Source organism: Homarus americanus, unplaced genomic scaffold (genome assembly GCF_018991925.1).
Source record: "Homarus americanus isolate GMGI-L3 unplaced genomic scaffold, GMGI_Hamer_2.0 scaffold16894, whole genome shotgun sequence".
In the NCBI taxonomy this organism is placed as follows: domain Eukaryota; kingdom Metazoa; phylum Arthropoda; class Malacostraca; order Decapoda; family Nephropidae; genus Homarus; species Homarus americanus.
In genome coordinates this window covers 42,425-51,306 of record NW_024746541.1, presented here as the reverse complement: position 1 = coordinate 51,306, position 8,882 = coordinate 42,425, and positions in this window count along the sequence as shown.

Genomic DNA, 8,882 nt, shown 5'->3' with positions numbered 1-8,882 from the left:
AGTCTCAAACAATAGCATTCAAAGTTGTTGGGGTGAACCGTGTAGACACGTCCCAAAGCATTGCCTGACTTTATCCCTGGATATCCTTCAACATCGGATCCTTGAGCTCTTCTCTGGAACTTTTTCATTGAAGCCTGCCATATGTAGAACTTGGGTACGTCAACATACAGGAGTATTTGAGCAAACTCATCTTCCTGTGAAAGCTTAAAGAATGCAGTGAGAGTCGTATCAGCAGGATTTGCCATTTGATTTTGGAGGGACTCTTCTGTGAAGTATACTCTTTGTCCATTTTCCAGGTGAACAGCCAGATGAACTACTGTTGGACATCGTTCGTGTATGGGAAAACTAAAAATTCTCCATAGGGCTTCATTGCTGCATATATAACTGCCCTGCTGAAACTGTGTCACCTCATCATGATTTCCATCCTTTTCCAATCGCTTGGTCAGAGCCTTTGTTGACGTATTTGCAGACATACTTGATGGACTTGACTGAATTACAGAACTCCACATTGATGTGCGCATTGAATGCTTTACTCAAAAGAGGATTGTAGGGGACCACCCATTTGTTGTCTACTGTTATTTCACTGTCTGTTCCAGGTCGCAACACTACTGTAAAACCTCCATCGCCTGGCGCTCTTCTCCTGTACTGAGGATAGCCATCTTCTCCACTCTTAGTATCCTTTGTCAGGTCTTTTGGAAAGTTTTTGGTGCAACGTCCATCTTTCATGCATGGAGAGTGTCTGTTGAATGGTCCACATGGCCCATGAATCATTTGCTTCTTGATAATCTCAGAGAACTGGATCTTCTTCTGGATCAGGAAACTCTGCTCGTATGCAGTGTCAATCATGTTCGGTCGAAGTTTCTCTTTCAGCCAGATCAAGACATGGGCATGTGGTAGACCTCGTTTCTGCCACTCAATGGAGTACATGTAGCACCGTGTAGGGCCAAAGATTGATGCTTTTGTAACCAAGTCCATGAGTTTAATCACTTTCTGACGAAATACTCTCGCTATAATGTCATACCGATCTTGTCCTTTCTGGCCTTCCATTAGAGCTTCTGTTATGTCAGTCCATACAGGGTTGCATGTAAAAGTAATGAAGAGATCTGGTCGTCCATGGTTTCTGACATAGGTCATAGCATCCTGAGTCTTTTCCTGCATGCATCGCGGACCTCCAGTGAAGGAAGACGGGAGAATCACCAGCTGTCCAACATTGCCCACATGTCCATCCCTTACTACTGCATCTCTCAGATGAATGTAGTCATCAACCCTGAGCTTCTTTTGGTTTAGTCGTATGAAGGTGAGTCTTTCTGTTTCAATTTTGGCATACATGTCCACTACAAACTGGTGGAAGAGGTTCCTTGATCTTAGTATCTGGTTGAAACTGTCTTCTCTAATCATGAATCTGTATGAATAAAAGTCATTGGATGAGACTTTCGTACCTACTTTTGCCGCACCAGTCGCTGGATCTGTGTCAAATGGTGTAGCTCTTATTGGCGACCTGGGATGCAATGGTAAGCATGCTCGCCTCGCTAGCAAGCGGACCCGGGTTTGATCTCAGAGAAAAGTGAACAATCAGACAGACAGACTTCTTTGTTATATATATATATATATATATATATATATATATATATATATATATATATATATATATATATATATATATATATATATATATATATATATATATATATATACAGGGTGTCCCATAAGTTTCCATACATATGGTTTTTAACATTGGATTGGTCGGCGTGGTCCTGTGGAGTAGCCTCCCAGATCCCCAGACCTTACCCCACTTGATTTTTACCTTTGGGGGCATTTGAAGGCCATGGTGTATCAGGAAAAGATACAAAACATAAATCATCTCAAGCAACGTATCACCAACGCCATTACAAGCATAACTCCAGCTGTGCTTGAACGTGTTCTTCAGCAGTGGAGGACACGCATTGAAGAGTGTTTTCAACAGAATGGTAGTCATGTAGAGCATATTATATAAATAAAAATGGATTTTCATATAAAAAGGTTTATTTTTCCTAAGTATGGAAATTTATGGGACACCCTGTATATATATATATATATATATATATATATATATATATATATATATATATATATATATATATATATATATATATATATATATATATATATATACAGTATATATATATATATATATATATATATATATATATATATATACATATATATATATATATATATATATATATATATATATATATATATATATATATATATATATATATATATATATATATATAACTCTTTCTAAGGAAAAATACGAAAGTTCCCCAAAGCGCTTTCGTGTAATTCACATCTTCAGGGGTGAGTACAGACTAGAGAGTAATACAATCAGGTGTATATATACAGAGGAGAGGTGAGACCAGGTCACAATGGTCGGGTGAATTACACAAGCGCTTGGGAACTTCGTGTTTCTTCTTTCCTTAATGATTATCACCTAGATCACAGCACCTACAGTGATTTACTTATATATATATATATATATATATATATATATATATATATATATATATATATATATATATATATATATATATATATATATATATTATATATATATAGGGAGGGAACAAATGCATCCCAACATAAAAATGTATAACAATAGACACAATAGGAATATTGAAGTACCTGGTAATCCACAGGGGGGAAGATTCCGTCCTCGTCTTTGTTCTCTCCTGTTCCTAATATGGAGAAGGAAGGTCACAGGTATACCAACCTATTACGACGCACTGGGGAACATATCAAACCATTTCGTCCAGTGTTTCATATTGAAAAGAACTACCTTGGGTGGACTGTATAATGTATAAACCAAAAAAATAGGAGCTTATAAAACGAATTTACTGAATATTGTATTAATCAATCGGTCTAAATATAAATTATCAGTGAGTAGGAAAGTTTTGAAGCAGAGCCGGTAAATTGACTGAAGGTGACCGTCAAGGTTACCTTCCATCCGGGACTTCCCCACTAACCTGCCTGCACCTCGCTCTCACCTGAGTATGTTCATTATATTTCTGGTTATACTACAATAAGTTATACTACACTAGTGTTATACTACACTAGTATTATACTACACTAGTGTTTTACTACACTAGTGTTATACTATGTTATAATGCACTAGTGATATACTACACTACACTATGTTATACACGATGTTATACAACACAATACAGCACAGTACCGAACAGTACAGTACCATACAGTACAGTACAGTACAGTACCATACAGTACAGCATAATACAGTACAGTACAGTACCATACAGTACAGTACTGTACAGTACAGTACAGTACAGTACAGTACAGTACAGTACAGTACAGTACAGTACAGGTCTGTACAGTACAGTACAGTACAGGTCTGTGCAGTACAGGTCTGTACATTACAGTACAGTACCATACAGTACAGTACCATACGGTACAGTATGGTACAGTACAGCACAGTACAGTACAGTACTATACAGTATAGTATAGTACAGTACCTTACAGTACAGCACAGCACAGTGCAGTACAGAACCATACAGTACAGTACAGTACCATACAGTACAGCATAATACAGTACAGTACAGTACCATACAGTACAGTACAGTACAGTACCATACAGTACAGTACAGTACAGTACAGTACCGTACCATACAGTACAGCACAATACAGTACAGTACAGTACAGTACCATACAGTACAGCACAATACAGTACAGCACAGCACAGTACAGTACAGGTCTGTACAGTACAGTACAGGTCTTTGCAGTACAGGTCTGTACACTACAGTACAGTACAGTACCATACAGTATAGTACCATATGGTACAGCACAGTACAGTACCATACGGTACAGTACAGCACAGTACAGTACCATGTAGTACAGTACCATACAGTACAGCACAGTACAGTACAGTACAGTACAGTACCATACAGTACAGTACAGTACAGTACCATACCATACAGTACAGTAGAGTAGAGTAGAGTAGAGTACAGTACAGTACAGCACAGTACAGTACAGTACAGTACAGTACCATACCATACAGTACAGTACCATACAGTACAGTACAGTACCATACAGTACAGTACAGTACAGTACCATACCATACAGTACAGTAGAGTAGAGTAGAGTAGAGTACAGTACAGTACAGCACAGTACAGTACAGTACAGTACAGTACCATACCATACAGTACAGTACCATACAGTACAGTACAGTACCATACAGTACAGTACCATACAGTACAGTACAGTACAGTACAGTACCATACGGTACAGTATCATACAGTACAGTACAGTACAGTTTTCTGTGATAAACAAGGAAGCCTGTAATAGTACTTGTGTCAGTACAGTACAGTACCATACCATACAGTACAGTACCATACAGTACAGTACCATACAGTACAGTACCATACCATACAGTACAGTACCATACAGTACAGTACCATACCATACAGTACAGTACAGTACATTACCATACAGTACAGTACAGTACAGTACCATACAGTACAGTACCATACAATACAGTACAGTACAGTACCATACAGTACAGTACAGTACCATACAGTACAGTACCATACCATACAGTACAGTACAGTACATTACCATACTGTACAGTACAGTACAGTACAGTACCATACAGTACAGTACAGTACCATACAGTACAGTACCATACCATACAGTACAGTACAGTACATTACCATACAGTACAGTACAGTACAGTACCATACAGTACAGTACCATACAGTACAGTACCATACAGTACAGTACAGTACAGTACCATACAGTACAGTACCATACAGTACAGTACAGTACAGTTTACTGTGATAAACAAGGAAGCCTGTAATAGTACTTGTGTCAGGTTATTATTGGGTGTAAATAACAATAAGTTCATTATTCTCTAACACTCACAATGTTATCAAGTGTGTCATCATAACTCACAGGAGACTCCACCACAGTCACATGGTCCATTGGATTAGGTGCATAATTAATTATAACAAAAATTATATACAAACTTATATACTGTACAATGATACATTATTTCGTAAAATAGATTCTCACAAAGAAGATTTGGGGTTCTGTTAAATTTAGGGTGGCGTGTGTGTGTGTGTGTGTGTGTTAAAGTGAGGGTGGTGTGTGTGTGTGTGTGTGTGTGTGTTAAAGTGAGGGTGGCGTGTGTGTGTGTGTGCAGTGAGGGGTGTGTGTGTGTGTGTGTGTGTGTGTGTGTGTGTTAAAGTGAGGTGGTGTGTGTGTGTGTGTGTGTGTGTGTTAAAGTGAGGGTGGTGTGTGTGTGTGTGTGTGTGTGTGTTAAGTGAGGGTGGTGTGTGTGTGTGTGTTTAAGTGAGGGTGGTGTGTGTGTGTGTGTGTGTGTTAAAGTGAGGGTGGTGTGTGTGTGTGTGTGTGTGTGTGTGTGTGTGTGTGTGTGTGTGTGTGTGTGTGTGATGTGTGTGTGTGTGTGTGTGTAAAGTGAGGGTGGTGTGTGTGTGTGTGTTAAAGTGAGGGTGGCGTGTGTGTGTGTGTGTGTGTGTGTGTGTGTATGTGTGTGTGTGTGTGTGTGTGTTAAAGTGAGGGTGGTGTGTGTGTGTGTGTGTGTTTAAGTGAGAGGGTGTGTGTGTAGTTTATGAGGGTGTGTGTGTGTGTGTGTGTTAAAGTGAGGGTGTTGTGTGTGTGTGTGTGTGTGTGTGTGTGTTAAAGTGGGAGGGTGTGGTGTGTGTGTGTGTGTGTGTGTTAAAGGAGGGTGTTGTGTGTGTGTGTGTGTGTGTGTTAAAGTGAGGGTGTTGTGTGTGTGTGTGTGTGTTAAAGGTGAGGGTGGTGTGTGTGTGTGTGTTTATGGAGGGTGGTGTGTGTGTGTGGGAAGTGGGGGTGGTGTGTGTGTGTGTGTGTGTGTGTGTGTTTAAGTGAGGGTGGTGTGTGTGTGTGTGTATGTGTTTAAGTGAGGGTGCTGTGTGTGTGTGTGTGTTAAAGTGAGGGTGTTGTGTGTGTGTGTGTGTGTTTTAAGTGGAGGTGCTGTGTGTGTGTGTGTTTAAGTGAGGGTGGTGTGTGTGTGTGTGTGTGTGTTTAAGTGAGGGTGGTGTGTGTGTGTATGTGTTTAAGTGAGGATCTCTCAAGATACTTTCCTGCTATAGAATGTACCGTGGTAACTTGTCAGGTTAAGAAAGAACTGTAACTGGTTGAGAAAATAGTTGGTATGGTCTTCACAGTCTTCATAGATCCACCACATTATTTCAACAAGAGGAAACATTAATATAGAAACACAAATAAAAGATCACAATTTATTCTCCAAAAAGAAAACAAATGATTTTCTTGGTCTGCACTCTAAAATTTCTTCATATTTCCTTTTCTGTTTGAGATCATCAATAACATGGAATGGTGCAGAACGTTCAGTAACATTCACTAAATAATTTCATCAGCATTTGGTAACATTTCCTTTATCTGTATTTTTGACTTTACATTAGAATATAAAAATCATCAATATTTATGGATTACAGAAATATTTGCCACAGGTGAAGGTAAGAGAACAGGGTACAGAATTATAACCAGAAAAAATAATTCTCACAACTTAAGTAGAGGTTAGGAATGTGATGATAACAATACTCAACAAGTTTTAATAACAGATGAAAACTGTTTAGCCTTTTCACACAAATATCCCAGAAATAATGTTTAAACCATTCTTACACCACACTTGTCAAGGTCAGACTGTAGAGTTTTGGTAAGAGGAAAAAAATGCTCCCTCTCACAACACTGCATCAAGCACCATCACACGGGCACTTTTGGGATATATACTGTTATATGGGACAGAACATAGGTACAGTATACAGTATATAGAAAAAACACTGAGAAAAACATATATATATATACAGTACTGTGCTGTCACACATTCAGATACAGTACCTAGCAGAAATCCCATACTCCATCTTGGCTGTAATCTTGCATAATACAACAACAAACATAATACAACTGCTGTTCTTTTTCTCACAAACACTGATACTGTATTTGATAGTCTGCTGTATGTATTATATATTACTGAGAAAAAATTTATACTTCTACCATTGCCTTCTGAAATGTTCTCTGTTCTGTGCTGTTCATATCTCAACTCACAAGTTCCCCTTCTGCCGCCTCAGTGTCATGACAACTTGTGTACAATGATTTAACCCCTCGAGTTCAATGATTTAGTCCCTCGAGTACAATGATTTAGCCCCTTGAGTACAATGATTTAACCCCTTGAGTACAATAATTTAACCTTGATTACAATGATTTAACAGAGTAAAATTATAAAAAACCCTGAGTACAATTGTTTAACTTCTTGAGTACAATGATTTAACCCATTGAGTACAATTATTTAACCCCTTGAGTACAATGATTTTAACCTCTTGAGTACAATGATTTAACCCCTTGAGTACAATGATTTAGCATTTTGAGTACAATGACTTTAACACCTTAAGTACAATGATTTTAACCCCTTGAGTACAATGATTTAACCCCTTGAATACAATGATTTAACCCCTTGAGTACAATGACTTAACCCCTTGAGTACAGTGAATTAACCCTTTGAGTACAATGATTTAGCCCCTTGAGTACAATGACTCAACCCCTTAAGTACAATGATTTAACCCCTTGAGTACAGTACCAAGTTTAAAATCTCCAATGTGAACAATTCCCTTGTAATATAATGATATTGTACTCAAGAGATTGTCACTGTATTCAAGGGGGGTTAAGTCACAGGACTCAAGGGGTTAAGTCACTGTACTCAGGGGGTTAAGTCACTGTACTCAAGGGGGTTAAGTCACAGTACTCAAGGGGTTGGTTAAGTCACAGGACTCAAGGGGTTAAGTCACTGTACTCAGGGGGTTAAGTCACTGTACTGAAGGGGGGTTAAGTCACAGTACTGAAGGGGTTAAGTCACAGTACTCAAGGGGGGTTAAGTCACTGTACTGAAGGGGTTAAGTCACAGTACTCAAGGGGGTTAAGTCACTGTACTCAAGGGGGTTGTCACTGTACTCAAGGGGGGTTGTCACTGTACTCAAGGGGGGTTAAGTCACAGTACTCAAGGGTTAAGTCACAGTACTCAAGATATTAAGTCACTGTACTCAAGGGGTTAAGTCACAGTACTCAAGGGGTTCACAGTACTCAAGGGTTAAGTCACAGTACACAAGGGATTGTCACAGTACTCAAGGGGTTAAGTCACAGTTCTCAAGGGTTATGTCAATGTACTCAAGCAGTTAACGTCCATATTATTAAGCAATTTCTTGCCTTGAAGAGGGTCCTCGTGTCAAAAACCTTATTTTGTGAGGGACCTTTTACTGCAGCGCACGAAGGAGTGTGGTGGAGGGAAAATGAACTAATATTACTGAAATTTGAAGAGGTAGCGAGTAGCTGCTTTTCGTCACCTTCATAATTATTTTGTTAGTATTATTGAATATTTATAGTCAATACGATTAATGTACAAAGAAACACGTATTGGTAATTTTATAAATCTATTTTTTACATTATTGGTTTTACGGCCCATATTATGACTTTTGCAAAAGCAGTGTTTCCTGTCATTGCCAAAGACAAGCTGCTGGAGTCATCTCATCTTACTAATGCTGGTACTAATTGGGTAAGTATATTTAAGTTACTCAATGCAACTTTTTAGCAATTTTATAAGTGAGTCTCTGTCTGGAAAATATAAACAGGGAAGGTTTATGCCTAGAAATATTAAAATGGGTACAGGCAAATTTCACTGCGAAGGCATTGTTACAAGGATGGTAACATAACATACAAAAAAAACCTTTGATACAGTGGATCATGGTATAATGTGTGAAATACTGCAGGCTCTAATTTTTTATCACCAATTACAGTCTTTCGTTTTGGTAAACTTCTATTTGGCTGAATTAGGTGCA